The sequence below is a fragment of the Podarcis cretensis genome (genome assembly GCF_951804945.1).
Source record: "Podarcis cretensis genome assembly, chromosome: 16".
Lineage (NCBI taxonomy): Eukaryota > Metazoa > Chordata > Lepidosauria > Squamata > Lacertidae > Podarcis > Podarcis cretensis.
The window spans coordinates 16,316,708-16,337,258 of record NC_137186.1 but is presented as its reverse complement, the minus strand read 5'-3'; the positions used below and the strand labels follow the sequence as shown (position 1 = coordinate 16,337,258).

General features: G+C 46.7%; 1 protein-coding gene across 23 annotated transcripts in view; it reads right to left on the bottom strand.

The window, feature by feature from the left end:
- Window positions 1-20,551, bottom strand: part of NRXN2 (neurexin 2) — a 292,189-nt gene that overhangs the window by 196,280 nt on the left and 75,358 nt on the right. The gene's annotated exons all lie outside the window — the stretch shown is intronic.

Sequence of the window (20,551 nt, the reverse complement as noted above, 5' to 3'; positions counted from 1 at the left end):
CCACAGCAAGGGCATTGGAATAACTTCCCTCTTCCCCCTGCAGCACCCACAACTTCAAAAACAAAAACAACACAACAATTTTCTTCTTGGTATGTTCGTCTGGACTTTCCCAAGGGCTCTCTCCCCGCTCCCGACCAAATATTTTGATTTAGGGTAGCTGCTTACATACCCACCACCATAAAGGATGACACATATTTGGATATGCTAATCTATAGGCGTAGATGCAAATGTAGAAATAATTGCGGTAAATTTAAACAGAAATGCTATCTGTGTCATTGTAGTGGGGAACAAGATTTAGTGAGGGGGCCTTTCTAGCCTCCCTCACTCTCTCTAAGGGCTCATTATCTTTAATCTGGGTGGAGATAGTCCTTCAAAAAGGAGGTGCCTTCAAATGTTCCCACTTTAGCCACAGGGCATCCAACAGCAACCATAATAAAATTCGGATGAGGATGACAGTAGCAGGTATAACTGAGTTACCAGAGTTTTACAGAGCTCCCCGCTCCCATGCTCAAAATAAACCCTTCTTTGCATCTTTGGAGAGTCAAGCAGCCCCTGCCCCACCCTTCCTGAAGCCAGCTGTGCCCACAGCTAAGGCTTGCGCTCCAGACGCCTCTTCTCTCCCCCCCCCAAAAAAAACCACTTACTCAGTTCTGACTGGGGTGTGCGCATGAGAAAGCTGCGAATTCACTGCCTTCCAACTGAAATTAGTAACACCCCCCCCCACTTCATGCTTTCTCACCCCCACCCCATATGCACAGAGTAAATGTCCCTCTTCTCCCCATGACACCTGCCAATTAACTTGCCATCCTTTGGCGCCTGGGAAACAATTTCTGCTGTCTTTCCCGCTCCCTTCAGCCCCACAATCATTGTGTCACTGAAAGTCATTTGCTCCTGAAGCCCAGGCGGGTTTATTTAAGAAGGAAGAAGGGAAAGAGAAAATGGAGGGGTGGAGGGGGGTGGAGAGAGAGAGACAGGAGATGGGTGTGTGTCAGGGTTTCTCCTTTTTTATCTTATCCCTCAGATTGTTACTGCATTAAAAATGGCCCAAGCTGCGAGCCTGCAGCACTTGAGGGCTGTGGCTGAAACAAGGAAGGACAGCTGAGCCCTTGGTGGGTTGGACATGAAGAGAAAGAAATAAAAAAAGAGAATGAGAGAGAGAACGGGTACATATATGAGTTTACAAACACCCTTGTGGGGTCCAAGGCACTGCTTTGCCACCTTTACCGAGTACATGGATCTCAGTAGCAATATTTCGAAGCGGGGGATTAATACTCCAAATAAGGAAACACACCCATGTAACTAGTATCTACCATTTTGTGTTACTCTAAGAGAAGCCAGATAGCTCAGTCGGTAGAGGATGAGACTCTTAATCTCAGGATCGAGGGTTCGAGCCCCAGGTGGGGCAAAGAAGTCCTGCATTGCAGGGGGTTGAACTAGATGACCCTCAGGACCTCTTCCAACTCTACAATTCTATGATTCTATGGTGACTGAGGAGTCACAAAGCCTGGCTAGACATGCACTTTGGGGGCACATTCATATCCCCCTCCCCCACAGCAAAGTTTCAAGCCAGTGTGGTTCACATCAGCGAGGGGGCAAGGATGTCTCCACCCAACATGCATGACCTTTTTAGTTGCCCTGCTAGTGCAAACACACACAAACACCAAACTCCTATTCATGAAGCTGTTATCTGCACATGCGCACTCTTCTGCGCATGTGTGACAGCTGGCTCGAATGCTCACACCATACTTGAGTATGAAATGAATGCGGCTTGATTTATCTAGTCAGATGGAAGCTGGTTTGAGAAAAATGCATCAATATGTAGTATTTGTCAAGAAATGACAGGATCAAAATGGGTTGTGGCTCAGATGGTGTGAATGTAGGTTCAAAAACTAGCAGTGGGAAGGCACAGGTGGTGATGTGAATGGATCCTGGGAAACCTGCCTTCCAGGCTTGCTTCCAGTGTTGCGATTTTGCATGAGGGATTCAATTGCTTGCCAGCAACTTTCAGTATGTGTGATTACAGCACATCAAAAGTGCTCTGGAACAACAAATCCACTTTTTTAAAAAAGGAAAAAGTGCCTTTTTACAGTAAGGGAAGTGACAGGAAAATGCTCTAGAAGCACGGGGTAACGATTGATGTTGACACTGAGTTGCATAACCTCCACACAAACAAACCAGGACAGGATAAGCAGGTCTCCTAGAAGCACCCCAGGTCTTCGGTTCCTCTTTTGTCTGTATGCCAGATCTACCCTGCAAAGGGACAATGTCTTCCCACTCATTGCTGAAACTCTCCTGGGTGCCTTTCATTCTCTTGAGCCCTTAAGTAACTGTATTTCCTTTACATTCAACTTCACAGCTCCTCATTTCATCCCCCTCCCTAAAACAAAAACACAAAAAAACCCTTCAACATGTCAAAATAACAGGAGCCTTCTGTGTCAACTTTTAAATACCTGCTGAGAACTTTTCTATTCCACCAGGCCTATTGCGGACAATTAAGAGTACATCCCCCACAATGGTCTACTGAGGTTAGTTTTTAATTCTTTTGCTTTATACTTGTTTTCAATTTGTTACGATTTTACTGTATGGTATTATGCTTTTCTATTGTTGTAAATATATTTCTATGATACTGTAGTAGACAAATACATACATACATACATACATACATACATACATACGTTGTACTACACTTCAAGGTTGTCATACACTACTCTCCCTCCCTGTAGCAAAATGTGTATAACAACCCTGCAGGCTGGTGTAACCCACTCTCTCTAAGCCACGGTCTTCCCCCAGAAGTATAATAGTGATTGGCTTTATCTGTATTATTGGCATTAGCAAAGTAATTTTTAGAACGCTTACAAAAGATCCAAGTTAGGAAGGTCATGAGCTCCCGCTTTTGATTTCAACTGACACATGACTCTGCAATCACAGCTACACAGAAATGGTGGACACCTGCATTTTTTCTTCTGTGGGGCAACAGCAATTAGCCATCACTTTTCCACCAGGAAAGAGCAGTAGAAAATGGCTTCTAAAGAAACCAACACTACCCAAGAGATCTCTAGATAATGGGTATTTCACTCTAGCCTTCTCATTCTCCCACTGTAGCCTTCCTCCAGCAGCCTGCTCACTCACCTGGAGGAATTCCTGCTCAGCAAGCGAGTGCTTAAATACAAAGCTGGGATGCACAGTGCCAAAATTCTGTGGGAGGCCCTACTTGTCAAGAGGAGAGAGAGAAATAGAGAGATGGCCTCACAGTCAAAGCGCCATCTTTTCCTTGAGTTCTGTCTTCTGGACTCAGATGGAATCTCTGCTCCATCCCTTTGCACTAGCAGAGTTTGAAGAGGTGCTGGTATGCCAGAAATCTGCCAGCTGGCATTGCACCCAGGTAGGGCCAGTGTGCTGTAATGGCCACATTGGAATGATGTCAAAGGCCAAATAGGGCAGAGCTGGGGTGTGCCAGGGAAGGAACAGGATCTTAATTGACACTCTATGCTCACTCGGGTTGGTCCTGCCCCCAGATGGTGGCACAATATTAGGTCTGCAATAATAATAATAATAATAAGAAGAAGAAGAAGAAGAAGAAGAAGAAGAAGAAGAAGAATGCAATAAGAGCAGTGTTGGGTTAAAGACTCTAGCTGAAATCAGCAAAGATTCCCAAATGACAAACCTCTTCACCCTCTCTGCCTCCACAGTCATCCTGGGGAGGAGAATTCTGTCAAAAGCCCTGTGCAGACAAACACCCTCACCTAAAGTTGCCACATGTTGGGAATTTCCCAGGGAAATCAGCAAAATGTCCGGGGAAAACCCAGGGAGCCTGCACTGAATTTTACTCCTGTCTGAGTGAGATGCACAAATTCCAGGTGGCTGGGTATAGAATTACAGCAACAGCAACAACAACAACAACAACAACAACAACAACAACGAGATGCAAAAAACCAGAGCAAGCTGCTTTGGGGGATTTGAGGCTGGGGCAGGCCAGTGGTCTTATTTTTGCTAATAAGAGTGAGCAGGGATGCCAGACAAAAACCAGGGGCTGGGAGGGCAGGCAGCTGAGCTTAGCTTGATGCTTTTGCTATTCAGTCCCTCACAGTGCAGCCAAGCAGTCTGCAAGGTTGGAACTGGCAAGTGTTTGCTTAGCCTGACCTCTGACTAGGAAGACGTGCAGATCAGAATAAAAGAAAGAAGCTAGGAATCTCTGGATGGGGCTCCTAGCTCAGGCTAGCAGCTCAACACTTCAAAGGAACAGAGCAAGCATTCTGAAAGGGTAATTTGCTCTTTGTAAGATCATTGAGCAGCAGCTTGTCATTAAGCTGCATTACAGCTGGTGGAAAAACTTTTCATAAGCAAATGTTCAATGAGTTTTACAACCTGATGATCCTATGCACACTCATTCAGAAGTCAGTCCCATCGAATTCAGAAAGGTTTACTCCCATGCAAATGCATACACAGGACTGCAATATTAGAAGAGGTGATGAAGAATCAATATTCAAGTTTGTAAAATAGATGGAAGTCAGAAACCATTTTAATTAGATCACAGATTCCCACCCCATTTCACATCTTAATAGAGACCATTACTCACTGCAAAAAAATGTAAATGAAGGCTCTTATACACCAAAAATCTAGTTTTTCATCATGCATCCAAAATATGAATTAAAAAACCCCATAATATAGCTTTACCAAAATTTATGGACAGAAAGGTTTAATAGAAAACACTGAGAAGTAGACTGTAGCTTATGAAATCTACGCCACAAAAGCACTGCCATGGGAAGTTGCCACAGGAATTTTCAGGTGGGTGGGGGGGACTCTGTAATATCTTCTTCAATTTTGTAAGAAACATTTTTGGACAAGGAGGTAAAATAGAAGACAGGTTAGCCCCTGCCCCCCAGCAGCTTTCCCCACATTTTGAATACTGAACTAGAATAACAGAATCGTAGAATCATAGAATTTAAAGGGATTCCAAGGTTCATCTAGTTCAATCCCCTGCAATGCAGGGAAATGTAAGAAAACTAGAAAATTGTTTAAGAGATCAACCTTAAAAATGTTAAGGGAGGAAATGGTCAACAGCCATGAGATGAATCACTGATTAAAACTTAAAAAAAACCCCAATGTGTTCTTTTAACTAGATATAACCTGATTTATTGACATACAAACTTCATCTGCATCATTACTGCTGTTTTTCAGTCTGGTGAAACAGAAATCCGTTTTTAAAATTCAAATAATACTCTTGCAGCAGAATCATGGTGGTGTTGGATTTCACAGATTAGTTTCAAAATCGAATCAAGTTTATAATGCTTAGCCAAAGGGCTTGGACAGGCATTCAGCAGTACCATAAAAATCAAGTGGAACGTATTCCCTGGAATTCTTAAAACATCACCTATAGCTGACTAACAGAAAAGAAAAGTTGGTTACCAAGGTCTGCCACAGTTTGTGGGCTTCTCACATCCACAGACCAAAACACACTAACAAAAAGCAGCCTTGAACTTCCTGAGTTAGCACATTCTTTTCTTTTAAATGTTTTTCTTTTCTTAATATCTTTAACACGGCAACATTTATTTATTACTACCCATAATCATGCTTCTACATTAGTGTTATTGCAGCAACAGTAAAATACAACAAAGTTTTGCAGATTGTTAACTGCTACCTGTAAAATTCTGCAGGGACTCTGGAAAACGCAGAGAAGTGGTCGCTGCAGAGGATGGTTTTATCACAACAACTTTAGTATGAAAGAAGTGCTCAAGCGGAGGCCTGCCAGACCCTTTCAAGGCTGCCAGAGCACGTCCGGCTTGTGCAGAGCTTTGAGAGAGGGAGAGAGAGGTATCGCTTGAGCCACAAATAAAACCTGGGTCAGAACTGCTGCAGATTCTAGCACAGCCTTCACCAACCTGGTGCTTTCCATATGTTTTGGACTACAATTCCCATCAGTGCTGGCTGGAGTTGTAGCCTAAGACATCTTGAGGGCAACAGGTTGATGAAGGCTGTTCTACTAAGTATGCTAAATACATACTCAGAAAATGAGTGCTGTTCGCAGTATTGCATGACGAACAGCAGAACAGCAGAATTTAGCAATGAACTCTGTATCACATAATTTGCCCCTTCTTGACCCTTTTAATCCCTGTAAGAAAGTCAAAATGAATTTAGTTTTATATATGATGCATGAAATAGAAATACAGTGGTACCTCTAGTTGCGGACATGATCTGTTCCGGGGTGCTGTTCACATCCCAAAAAGTCTGCAACTAGAGCAGCGCTTCTGCACAAGCGCGGAGCGCAACAGAGCACTTCTGCGCATGTACAAAGTGTGCAGAACGCTTCTGCACATGCGCGAAGCGGGTAGAACACTTCTGCACGTGCATGAGTGATTTGCCACGTTCGCAAGCCGAAAAGACGCAACATGAACCTAATGCAACACGAGGTATGACGGTATAGGAAGCAGTCTTATACTGTGTTGGACCATTGGTCCATCTAGCTCAGCACTGTCTACACTGACTGGCAGCAGCTCCCCAGGGTTTCAAGTAGGGAACAACTCCCAGTCCTACCTGGAGATGCCAGCAGGGATTGAACCTGGGACCTTCAGCATGCAAAGCAAATGCTCTACCTACTGAGTTACAGCCCTTCTCCTTAACCTTTGTAGAGTCTATACATAGGGGGAGGAAGTTTTGAGCTGGGCTTCACATATAACTTGGGAAACAGAAAAAAAATATGCAGGGGCTTAGCATTATGTCTGCAAGATCTACTGTATGTGGCCTGTGTTGAAGAAGCAGGGGTGGTCAAGAGAAGCTGTTGTGCTTACAAGGTCTAAATAGCCACTCTGCCTTTGATCCTACAGACCAGGGTGCTCCTCATTCCCAGATGCAATATCTTTGGTCATGGCTCTTTTGTGGAGAGAGGGAGGATCTTGGTATATTCCCAGAGGCACTCTCCTCTTTAAAGTAGAGCTCTGACACCCTGTTAAATGCCCCTTTGTCTCTATCCCACAACTGCCTTGAGTTCTTTGTGGTGGGGTGGCCTTTCAGAAGCCCCTTCCAATAAAAAAGGCCCCTGAACAGAGGGGTCCTGCCAGTCCCTTTGGTGCATCAGAAGAGGAAACAGCTCCCTGCCCTTCCCTTCCCTTCTCTCCTCCCCAATAGAGGAGCTTCAAAACTGCTGGGTCAGGGGGGCTGTCCTGGCATGAGATAAACTGTCCCCAGGTCCGTTCCAGCCCGGCTGGAGTTGGGGATGCTATTAATTTGCTGCTAACCCGAGGCGGCAGCCCTTACTCCGGCTGGCTCCCAACTCGCTACCGTAAGCACTTTTCTCTTCCCCAGCTCAGTGACCTTGGGTTGCCGCCATCCCTCTAAATCCCATCCGCGCCCCAAATGCTGACCTTCCTGGCTCAATTCAAAAGACACAGACACACAAACCCCAGGACGGGCTGCAGGAGGAGGAGGAGGAGGAGGGAAGCAACAGACAGGAGGAAAAAAACAAGATGGGCTGGGGAGGGAGACAGCAGAAGCAGTGGAGCTGGGTGTGTAAAAATGAATGGCCTAATGACTGGTTTAAAGGGACAACCCGAGATCTCCCACAATGAGGGGCCAGGGGCATGCAGCTTTATTTGTTTGTTTCTTTGTTTACTCACTTATGAAGATTGAAGTTTTTTGTGACACAAAACAAACAAATAAGCAAAGAAAGGTACATATAGTGTCTCCTCTTTCAATTCATAGAGTCTTTTTCACAGTTCATGTACATTTGGTATGAGACACTATTGGGGGATTGCACCCCCCACACAAGCTCCGCTCCACTGCAAAGCACCTCGATTTGTGAGGCTAACCTCTCTGATCCTATACTATGCAGGATTTGTGCCCTCTGAAACTATTTGCTATGGGTGATGTTTGTACAGGTAGGTTGGACATTAAGGAAAGAGAAGATTTCAGAAGAAATCTGGAAGGCACGGAGAATGCCAAGGTGAGGTCTACTTGGAAGTAAACACCATAGAAAAAGACAGTGCCTCTGAACATATGCAGAATACAATCTGTCTCCACAGTTCCACAATGAGGGTGATGCATGCAAGCTTTAGCCCTGGGGTCTCTTGCTACGAAATGAAACTTTGCCAAGATCTTAATTTTAGCTCAGAACCCGATGTGACATTATTTGTATTGACTTGGGGGGTCATCCCACTTGGGCCATGCCTAGAAAGCATAGGTCAGAGCAGATTTCCCCTTGCCCTGCTCCTTTCCAAGGGAAAACCTGCTCTTCAGCAAAACAAAATGGTAATCTGGGGGAAACCTGAATTGGCTGATTAAGCGCCAAAGAATGGTATGTTTTTTAAGGAGGGAAGCAGAATTAGTGGGACAAGATGAAGTGAGGATAAGTCCTTATTGAGTAGCCTAGTTTGTAGCCTCTTACATCCCAACAATTCAGATTGGGAAGTGGGTGTGTCACAGCAGTGTGAAAGAGATCCTTCCATCTACCGAGCAGGAAAGGAGCAAGGAAGGCAGACCCTGGGCCTGTCAGTAAATTAATATTCATAGATTCCAAGATGGGTTTATTGGGGGAAGTCTGAGCAGCCTTGGAGCTATGGGGGGGGGCGATTTTAACTTTTTCTCTTCCTGTCATCATTGCTCGGACAAAAGAATTCCTCTCTGAGGTTGCTACTTGCTTTTCAAGACAAGCCTCTGCAGGTGACAGAGGGAGCTTCTTTTGAAACTCAAGTAGCAGCTTCAGAGAGGATTTGGGAGGGGCAGGGATGTTCTCCTCAGTAAGCTCCACCTGCTGCCAACATTAACATCATTTTGCAACATACGAAGATGTACTTCTTCTCTTAGACATTAAAGAGAATATGACAATCAAATATTTTACTTCTGGTTTTGTGTTCTGTTTATTGGGGGTGGGGGAGCGGTATGTGTTGCTGTTTGTGTGTTCTACCTACCTGCCTGGGACATCCCTTTCAATGCCCCACAAGAGAGGGGAAGAGGACAAAGGGTTAGGGAGGAGGAGCAGGTGTCAACTTTCTGAGAGAACATAAATGGTCCATTGCCCTTTGACATATACAGTAGTAATTAATTCTCAAGTCATTTGTTTGGAATAAGGGTAGCATTCAGGACTTACTCTGAGCCAAGGTTCATGAACTATGTGACATAATGATCACGAAGGTGCCTCTGAGCATCCTCTCCCTCACTGAATAACTACAGTTCATCCATCCACATACATTTGGGGAATTTCCACAGGTAAGATCTTAAGGGGTTGGGGGTGTTTATAAAAGGCAGTCCTGCTGTAAAAAGGGGAAAGAAAGGATCCATAGGTGCTCCCTGCTTCAAACCCTGGAGAGCCACTGCCAGCCAGTGAGGGCAATACTGGGCTGAATGGACCAGTGGCCTGGCTCTTGGTATACAGGACAGCTTCCTATGATCCAAGCACAGGCCAAATGTCCCCTCTCTCTCTTTCTCTCTTCCTGACACGGATGCCTGGCAGCTCCAAACACATTTCCTGCTCTGAGCTTCATGCTTTTACCGTAAGAATATGTTTTTGTCTCTGCAGAACAATGCAAACCGTCTCTGGCCCAGGCACGAGTCTTGTACCTCAAGGCGAACGTGTGGAGCAGAACATTTTAAATGGAACAAATTTGCTGTTTCTCTCTCCCTCTCCTCAGTGCCTGCAGCAGTGAATGAGCAAAATATTCAGCCCAGCCATCAATTCTGCCCTATTCTTCCCTGCTTTCCTCCAACCAGCCCTGCGAGCAAGAAAGCCGCTCCACCAGAGCAAGAAGCACTGTCCGCAAGTTGGCTGGGGAGTTCACAAGACGGTCTCCCCACACCTACTGGCAGGTCTGTGCAGCAGAGCCCTGTCCAATACAGGCTCTCTGAGGCCTGAACTGACCTCCTGCAACTCCCAGCAGCCCCACCACAGGCAAGCCCAGCTAGGGTGGTGGGCACTCAGGCTCTGCTGGCAGCCCCAGGCAAAGGGCTGCCTGCCTCCAGGTTCCCCCTTTGCCTCTGGGCATCGCTTCGGAGGAAAAGGCCTTCCCTTAATTATTCATTACAACATTATGAGATCATCCTTATTCAACTATTCCAGTGAAATTTACAAAATAACAACAACAACAATAATGCAATATTATTAAGCAAGAAACACACTTAAACAAGACTACAGTATCAGTAAGAACAGCAATAGGGAAAGTCACAAGGGCTTTTCAAAACCACCTTTAAAAATGCTGAGAGATATTCAAAAGGCCTGGGGGAAAGCTTGATTTCTAAAGGGACAGCAGAGCAGGCATGGGGTGGGCTTTGCTTGGTGCCAAGGAAAGCATAGATAGAGGACCTCTAATCAAGTCAAGAAACTCCAAGAGGAAAAGGAGATGCAGGGAACTTCTGCCCTCCAGGAACAACCAAGTCAAGTGGATCTTGAAACCAGACCACCTTAATGATGCTAGTAGCCACCCACACACCACCATTATGTTAAAAAACACACACACACCCTGCAATTAAAGAAATCCATACGGCTGACATGACCCCAGAGCCTAGCAGTGACCAGGCAAGAGTCCAGAAAGCTACATGTCTGCCATTGAAGGAGCCAGACTGAGCTCCTGACTCTGAGCCTGATGCAGTTTGTTGGGCAGGTGCCCACCAAGCCCTGAGGCTAGCAGGTAAGCAGGCAGGATGCCAGAGTGGTAGGGTTTGGAGAACCAGAGCTGGGACCACCGTCATGGGTGCCTCCTTCCTCTGAGACTCAGAAGGGAAGCCTGACAAACTACATGGGATGGAGCTGTCGTTTTCACTGAACTCAATAGAACCTACTTTTGGATAAAGCATGCACAACTGAAGTCAGATAGGTTGGCTTGTGCCCACACGACTGACCCCCTAACGTCAAGCAGGATGATTTAGGGTGTCATGAAAGGGCAGCAAATTGCTAATTTAATCAAAACAAAATAAAAAAATTCCTTCCAGTAGCACCTTAAAGACCAACTAAGTTAGTTCTTGGTATGAGCTTTTGTGTGCATGCACACTTCTTCAGATACACACTTCTTGGTATCTGAAGAAGTGTGCATGCACACGAAACCTCATACCAAGAACTAACTTAGTTGGTCTTCAAGGTGCTACTGGAAGGAATTTTTTTATTTTGTTTTGACTATGGCAGACCAACACGGCTACCTATCTGTAACTGCTAATTTAATGTATATGTATTGTTGGAGGGGGACGCAGGTGGCGCTGTGGGTTAAAGCCTCAGCGCCTAGGGCTTGCCGATCGAAAGGTCGGCGGTTCGAATCCCTGCGGCGGGGTGCGCTCCCGCTGCTCAGTCCCAGCGCCTGCCAACCTAGCAGTTCGAAAGCACCTCCGGGTGCAAGTAGATAAATAGGGACCGCTTACCAGCGGGAAGGTAAACGGCGTTTCCGTGTGCGGCTCTGGCTCGCCAGAGCAGCGATGTCACACTGGCCACGTGACCCGGAAGTGTCTCCGGACAGCGCTGGCCCCTGGCCTCTTAAGTGAGATGGGCGCACAACCCCAGAGTCTGTCAAGACTGGCTCGTACGGGCAGGGGTACCTTTACTTTTACCTTTATTGTTGGAGGGGAAGATTGTGGGATTTTTGCCTCAAGTACCAAAATGTCCTTGCCTGATGGCAGGGGGAAGAGACCATTTATTGTTCTTACCTCAGACAGCAAAATATCTTGGGATGGCCCTGATTACCCGTTGGATTGTTTGACCTTCAAACAATGCCCACAGAAGACACCCCCTGGTGTGAAATGTCCCCACAGTATTTCTTCCGTGTTTCTCTAGCCATTTTCAATAACCCCACCAGGGCATCTGCTCCACAACTGAGATTAGCCAGAGAGCTTGATGGTATGATGAAACATCCATGAAAGTGTTGGGTGCTCACACCCCATCTTTGGGTGCATAGAGCAGTTTCTGCCTTATGCAGACCATGGGGTAGAAGTGTGTGGAATCCTCTGTGGATCCCCTCCAAAACAACTGTGACAGCTGCTCCTGAATCCATTTTGAAATTGACAGTTGCCTCACATATAGCTGCTCTCTGGGGAAGGTCAGAGTCTTTTACAAAACATGAAGTCTAAGGAAAAAAACTGGCTGAATTGGCTATCTAATGCTGTGGTCACTTTTTGCACCTTCAGGGCACGACATGCAACAGCAAAATGCCCTGGGTTTTTTTTTTCTTTTTCTTCTTTTAAATAGCCCTTGCATTGGGTCCCCCCAGGTGGTCAAATTCTTCAGATGCCATAAATGTTCCCAGGTCTTCTGCAGGCAGTCTGACAGAGTAGGCCTTTTTAGCTGCTTCAGAAATAGCTGCCCTGACCTCTCCTTCCCTGCTGCTCTTGAAGACAGGAGGACTGAACTTCCCCTTTCCAAAATGGCTGCTGCAACAGCTTCTGGGGTTTTGCGCAGTAGAGGCTGTATCTTCTAAGTCCAAAGTTGTCCCTGTTCTGGGTTTTGATCAGTTCAGGTGACTTTGTATCATCTCTGTAGCACTGCAGTTAAAGTCACTTGTTAGTGTCATTCCCCCCAAAAGCCCCTGGTCGAGAATTACAAGCACCCATCTACTCCTAAAGTAATTCTCCCGGTTTTTATCAGCAGCCTCACAGTATACAGCCTGTTCACTCAAGGCGCTAGCAGATGACTGAACAATTTCTCCAGGCTTCTGAGTACTTTGACAGAAGCAGCCCCGCTCACAAGAAACCATGTTCCTCTTGGGGATGAAACAGGCATCATCCTTCGCAAGGAGTTTCATACTTGCCCTTCTGGTCCTCTTCAGCAAAGGCCAGGCTAGATTTACCTGCTGGGTTGTTTTCCTTCTTCCTTGTGCTGCTTTTTTTGTTGTTTTTTGTGGCCAGGTGAAAGCAAGCAAACTTTTCTTTTCTCTGGCACATGCTTAGACTACTGAAAATGCTTGGCAGCCTAGGAATTTACCTCCACAAGGTCTATCTGGGGATCTCTCACCCAATTCCACAGCTGTGCAGGAATTCAAAGGATGAAGAACAAGTGGCACTCCTGGCAAGTGGGCTGAGAATGGGCATTTAGTGGCCACACTATGGGAAGCAGACCACACACAGCCTCATAACTGCCTCTGCTGAGGGGTTAGGAACAGGATAAAGTCCAAGTGGTGAAAAAAGGCAGATCTGCTATGAGGAGAGAAAGGGAGCTGCCAAACTGGGAGCAGACTGACAAGGGGGAATGAATGGCCCCCAAATTCTTAAAAAGCAGCCGTTTTCCTGCAAGGTCAACAAGCACAGGAGAGGAAATGGCGTCCTCGCCAAAGGCCCACCAGGCATGCTCTTCCCCTCACTTACACCACAGCACCGCCAACAAAATGGGGAGAGAAGCAGGCCATCTTGACTAGCAGCCCATTTAACTAGGCCAGCAGAAAGGCAAGCAACCGAACCACTTGAGGAAGGATTAACTGGTTTACGGAGATGGACCCGGGGCAACAAAGAGGGCTGAACCATTAGGCCTAAGGCCCAAGACGTGTACAGAGTGGGAGGGCAGGACTGCTATAAAATGGCGCTCCTGACCAGCCGGTCTGTTGGCAGGACGTGCCAACGCCGTCTCACTCCCGCTGAGGAAAAGCAAAGGGGGAAATAACACTGGCCAAAGAACCATGGGGGGGGGGCGTTAATCTTCCCCTCCAGTGCCCAATACATACATACACACGGAGGAAAGAGAGAAGGCACTGAGGAGGAAAAACTGAAGGAGAAACCACAAAGAAGAAAGAGCGGGAAATCACAGAAGACACTCAAAAACTTCCCAGTGCTTGGGAAGAAACTAATTAACCAGGAAAGAGAAGGAAAAAAACACCCCAAAGGCCACACCCTCAAGCCTGGGGCAAAATATGGAAACAAAAAGCCGCCAGGAAGAGAAGACTCAGAGGAATGTCTTCAGGACTGATCCAGCAAACAGTGCAGAGTTGACATTTCCCTACCAGACTTCCCCACCTGCTTTCTTGAAGGGTGTGGACACTTCTAGCAGCTTCCCCTCAGGTGCATTAAGGAGGCAGCTGATAATTTTTGGCATTCCACCCCCCCCCTCCACACACAAAAGCTTGATGCCAGGTAATCTTAAGGGCCACTGGGCAAAGGTGTCCAAGCCTCTTCCCAAGGGAAGTCTGCCAAGCTCCCTCTCTTCCCGCTTCTTCCTTCAGGCATTTTCTGATAGTGTTTTGGTTTTGTTTTTTTAACTGTCTTTTATGGCCCCCTCCTTTGGTTTCCAACAACCCGCTGTGTTTTGGTCTTTGATTTGATTTATTTTTAATCTGCATTGTATCATTGTGATACTGGCGATTCCTCCCCCCCCCCTTTGTAAGCTGCTTCAGGGAGTAATTATTCTTAAAAGCGGGTCATAAAGAATGAAAGCTAAAATAAACACACAGAGGCAACATCCCATTCATAATTCTCCACATGCACTTTGAGTGGGTCTAGGTTTGGGGGATGACACATCCACAGTCTTCCAGAGAGAAGCCATGAGTCTCACGGGGCTGACTCATCCAGTGCTGGGGTGTGTGTGGTGTGTGTGTTTCTTGGGAGTGAGAGCTAAGAGGGTCACCTGGACCTGAACTGCTAAAGGGCCCTTATTTAAGGAAAGAAATATACATATATTTTTTCTATCTGTAACAGAGGGGAGGGAGGAAATGGTATGGGAGGATGCCATACCTAGCTAATCTTGAAATACCAAAACAACGAAGGGCTTTCACTTTGGCCCGTTGTCAGACCATCCCTTCAGCAGTCCAGGAAGGCCGTTATAGGAAGATACCATATGACGAGAGGAAATGTCCATGTGGCTCTGGGCAGCAGGAAACAACGGAGCATGCCCTTCTTCACTGCCAGTATTACACAGACATTCAAGACAGGTTTTTCCAGCCTATCCTATATAAGTTCCCTGGGCATTCAGAACAACACATCTCCCTATTACTATAGGACGAAAGCCCAGAAGTCACATATTTAGTCGCCAGATTTTGCGCTGCCATGATAGATATTCGTCGAACAATGATCTATGCTACAAATCAGTCCTAAATTGAAGGCCCATATTGTTAGATCCGCACCTCTGAAGCCCCGCCCCATATAGCTGTTTTTAACTGATCTCTTTTAATTTCTCTTATCAGTTTTTACTCATCCATTACCTATGTTTAATCAAGTATTCTGTGTATATGTTTTAATCTACGTTTGGTTCTTGCTCCCATGTATTTTAATAACCATCCGCTTGGAGATACTGTTATGCTATTTATTTAGATGTTTTGCTTATGCTGGTCTGTGACCATAATAAAGTAAATTCAATTCGGTATGGGAGGGGGGAACATAGAGCCAGTGACCTCCAGACGCAACTGCTTATTTACAATTATCAAAATTCTGTTTTTGACAGGAATTCCCCTAGGCAGGAAAGCAGGAGGTCCCTTTCAAATCCTGTCACTTTAACCGCTTGTTCCAGGTCTGCAAGGTGTAATCGAAGGTGATGTTTGCAAGCGAAAAGTTATCGTGCATGTACTAGACAGATCTTGTTTCCATTATCACCTGCCTCAGGTGTGGCCTCCTTTCGGTGCCACAACTTCGCAAAACATTTGAGTACTTCTGAACATGAGCAGAGTGCCGCTCGCTCTCATCTGGGATGGGGGAGCAGGGCTTCTATCATGTCCACATAGCTCAGTAGCCAAGCACTTGCTTTGCAGGCAGAGAAGGTCCTGGGTTCAAATTCTGGCATCTTCAAAAAGTCAGGGAGCAGGTGGCAGGGAAGACCCTTCTTTCTAACTGAAACCCTGTTAGGACAGGCATTACTGGGCTCAGATGGACAAACAGTCTGAGTAAGCCTGAGGAAGGGACCGTAGCTCAGCGGGTAGAGCACCTGCTTTGCATGCATTACTTATCTTAATAATTTATATACTACTTAGTACCACAGTTTCTAAGCAGTGTACAAGAGGATTGCAGTATATATCACAAAACCCATTAAAATGAACTGTAAAATCAGAAGAGCTCGCTTAAAATGCCTGTTGAAATAAAAAAAAAATCTGGAGATTCAGAGGGTAGGGGGGACTGCCTTATTTCAGCTGGGAGGGAGTTCCACAGAATTGGCCCACGATACTGGTGGATAGGACCCACCTGCCTGAGTCATGGGGAACCACTAATATAGAGAGTACTCAAAGATGTCAGTGAGCCAGCAGTGATTGTATAAAAGTATCAGGTATGCCGTAAGCATGGGCCAGCAAACTAAAGCCCTGGGACTGAATCTGGCCCAATTGCCTTCTGGATCCGGCCCACGGACAGTCCGGGAATTGCCACGTGGATCTGATTCTGATCATTCGGGCTGCGCCATTCCCCCCCCCCCAAACCCAGTGGCGCCTCCTCCCTCCCTTCTTCCTGGCTTCTCCCCGCCCTGCCTAGAGGAGGAAGGGGGCTAGGCTTTGCTGGTGCCAGCCCCTTTCCAGAGCCCTTTCGCATGCCGCTCATTGTCCCGCCCCCGCCCCCCCCCCACCCCCAGCCCCTGCCACTCGCAAGACACAGGAGATTTGCTGACCCCTGTCTTAAAGTATCAGGATGCAGAGAGGCTTGTAATTTAACTCAGTCCAGGTAATGGTTCCTCTCCAGTCCTGGTGGTGAGTGAGGCAAACGTCTACCTTGAAATGATGTGAAATAACCTGGATTGGATCTGAGTGTTGTACTCAGGACTGGAGGGGTTTCAGTGGTGAGAGAAAGGGAAAGGAGTAAGATAAGACCCCCATAAACCTCTGAGGGTATTTACAGCGGCTGGCCTGCAGTATTAGGTTGCTATTGTGATATAAGTTTATTTTGTACTGAATTATATTTTAAATGCTTGTATCTTGTATTTTGTGTGTGTGTGTGTGTGTGTGTGTGTGTGTGTGTGTGTGTTTTACTTATTTATTAAACGTGCATCCCATACCTCCCCCAAAGGAGCCCAGGGCAGCCAACAAGTGATAAAACGTCGAAAAAACATCTTCAAAACAATTCCCACACAGATGCAGATTGGGAAAGATCTCCAGTTAAAAGGCTTGTTGAAAGAGGAAAGTCTTCAGTAGGTGCCAGAAAGCCAACAGAGATGGCACCTGTCTAATGTTCAAACAATATTCAGTTTGTCACAAGGCTCTCTCTGTATTTCTGTTCCGGCTGCTTTCCAGAACAGACTACTGCCCCCTTAAATTCCCCACCACAAAATTTCTTGCAATAAGCTCAAAGCCGTGCCTGGCCCCCAACCCTCCAAGCTTCCTTAACCCTCTGAAGGCACTAAAAGCTGTCAGGCTAGAGGCAGCTTCTAGGAGCTTATAAGGAAAGGATTTCTTCACAGAATCCCCCTGGACTCTGTTCCTTACCACCACAAGCTGCAGCCCACCCAGACTGCAGGCACACTATTCTCTTCCCCATTTCCCAGTCACTATTGGCTTATTTTGCAAAAATGACCTATTTAACACATATTTACATGTTTATATGGCAATATTTCAAATACTATACTGTACCTTAAACTCTCTGTTTTGTTAATCACAGCTACATGTCCTGTATTATTTTAGTAATTAACCAAATCCTAAAAGGGGCTCCAGAGGAAGCTTGCTATGTGAAGTGCTGTTTGGTGCTTTTACAACCATCTATTTTTTTATTTTTTTTTAAAAAAGCACAAGGAAAGGCAGAAGAGTGATAATTTGCCTCCCTGCTCCCTTGAAGAGGGAATGGGGGCATCCTTGCATATTTTTAGTCCAGAGAGCTGGCAATGTCAGGTCAACTTCCCCTTGAAAAATTGCAAGCCAAGTGAAGGCTCTGTTTGAGAGAGAATGTCTATGTTTCTTGTGGGGCAGGGGGGCAATCTTTATCACAATCCTTACAAATGCTATCTTTTTTTCCTATTCTGCTCAAAGTGGCAAACACACACACACACATATGCACACTCCCATCTGGGTCTGCCAGAGACAATGTGCCAGGCCTTGGGGCACCCTCTGCCTTCTGTCCCCCCATCACCCCTGAAGCCATCGCAAGCTGACACAGCCACCTCCATGATCAACATTGCCTAGCCTCTGGCATTCTGCCTCCCCACCCCATTACACTGTCCTTCAGTCTTCGGTTCCGGGGACGGACAGACAGGACATGTTGCTAGCTGGAGGGGGCGGGGGGCTGATGAAATTGAGAGAAGTGCAGAGAAATACCATACTGGCTGTGGCACAATCAGGGCCAGAGGACAGGCATAGAACACAAATGGCAGGGAGGGGGCCCTTTAGAGAAAAGGCAAGCAAGAGGCAACATGATAGAGGTTTATAAAATTATGCACGGCATGTGAAAGCAGAGAGAGAGAGGTTTTCCTCTCTTGTAACACTAGAACACATGGACACCCTATGAAGCTGAATGAGTCAAGGCAGATAAAAGAAAGTACATCTTCAGGCAGCACATAGTTCAACTATGGAACTCACTCCCACAGGAAGCAGCAATGGCCACCAACGCAGATGGCTTTTAAAGAGGATTGGGCCGATTCATAGAGGGGAGGGCTATCAGTGGCTACCAGCCATGATGGCTTATGCTCTGCCTCCAGCAATGCTTCTGAATCCCAGTATCTGGAAACCACAGGAGGAGAAAGGGCTCTTGTGTTTGGGTGCTGCTTGTAGGCTTCCTATTGGGGCATCTGGCCAGCAACTGAGAGAACAAGATGCTAGACTAGATCCGTGGGACTGATCCAGCAGCAGCAGGCAGGCTCTCAGGATGAGGGCTATACTCTGCATATGCTTGGCAGTTCTTCTAATGCCTTGCATGTTGTAGAGCTGAGAGCCCCCCTCAGAGTCCTTTTTGGCTCAAGCTGACGGAGTTGTTCTAGCCCCCAAACTCCCTACATTATCAGAATTCGGCAGAGTCAAGATGGGAGCTGTAGTCCAAAACATCAGGCAGGCACCACTTTGGGGAAGGCTGATCTACATCTGCTTTTGAGTTTTATTTATTTTAAAAGAAAAGAACTCAGATATGAAATTGCACTAGTAGTTCATGCTTTTCCGTAAACAAGAATTCATATTCTTCATCCCACCATATTCCAGCGGGTATATAAGACTTATTTATCCATCTTCCCTGTCCAACATGTAAATATTCCTTGTGAAAGGGGCCCAAGAGACTCTATCCAGCAGCTCTTGAATTTCACAGTACACACCACTTGAAGCCTTAGGTGGAATAAAGATGCATCCTATGATGCCTGGAAGCTTGCCACTTCAATCATAAGTGCTGGTGAGTTTTGCTTTGCTTTTTTTTCTTTAAGTGACTACTGCATTCAGAACCATTTTGGATTTGCAGAAAGACTGGCTCACATGCAGGCAGGGCTCTTTGCAGCAAACAAGTGCAACGCTCTCTCCTCCTCCCTCTGGTCGCCCACAATTAAGTTGTTTGGGTTATGGGATGGGGTGTAGCAAACATGGGTGTTCCTCAGGCAAGTGAAGGGAGGCCCCCTGCTCCTCTGCCACCCCCAGCACTTCGCCCACTGTTGCTCAGGCTTCCTTGCCAACCCTATCATTCCCACACACCCCCATGTCAATCACAGCATGTCAGGTTCCATGAAGCCACCCACTTCTGTCATTGTGTCCCATTGCGGCTGCTGAGTGGGAACTCGAGGTGGGGGTGTTGCAGCACAACTCCCTGCTGGATCCTAACAAGGCAGGGGGGCTGGTGGGTGACTTGGCTGATCTGGAATGTGGGTGCTTGCCTGCTCTGGATGGGGTTGCATCTCCCCCAGGAATCAAGTCTCTGCAGTTTGAGAATGTTCAGTGGGGAGGGAGCCCAAGTGGCTTCCTGCAGCTTCAGGCTGGTATAGTTATGCCAGCCACTCCTGACCACAGTGATCCTTGCTCTGGGAACCTCTAGATTAGACTACTGCTGTAAGTGGTGCTTCCCTTGAAGACTGTTTGCAAATTTCCTGCAATTCAGAGCAAATAGGACCACCAAGAAACACTGCCATGTGGGTAGCTTCTTATTCAAGACTTCAGTCACTCCATCCCTCTCCCTCAACAGTCAGTCTGCATTGCCACCCTGGATGCTTGGCAGTGATGAGGGTGGAACAGAGAGGAAGAGATGGGGGGAAGATTGCCAAAGCCAGGAAGGGCACCCTGGGGGAAAGGGCAAAGGCTATTCATGCTCTGGCCTGCCTCCCTGCACTTTCTGGAGCAGCCTCCTTTACTCCTGCTCACAGTCTCACTCCCCATTCCGCCCCCACTTGGGATCCCAGGCCCGACTCAGCTCAGGGGCAGCCCAAGGGCTGCTTTCCTCCTGAGCTGGTTCCCTTCCCTTGAAAGGCTCCCAGCCAGCCTCATCCATTTTCGAAAAGCTGGCTTTCCTCTTAAAAGCTGCCTTTCAAAAATAGCCCTTTGAAAACATCCCAGCTACCCTGCCCCCCAAATCTCTGTCAACCAACAGGAGCCGTTTTTTTCCAAGTCGGGGAACAGAACAGAGCCACATCTCTCTCTGAAGAAAAGGCTTCTCCCCACCTGGGATGCAAGCAGGTCTCCAGCCATAGAAATCATAGAATTATAGGGTTGGAAGGAACTCCAAGGAACACCTAGTCCAACCCCTTTGCAATGCAGGAATCCTGCCCACAGCCGCTGCTGGGTCTACCAGAGGTAGG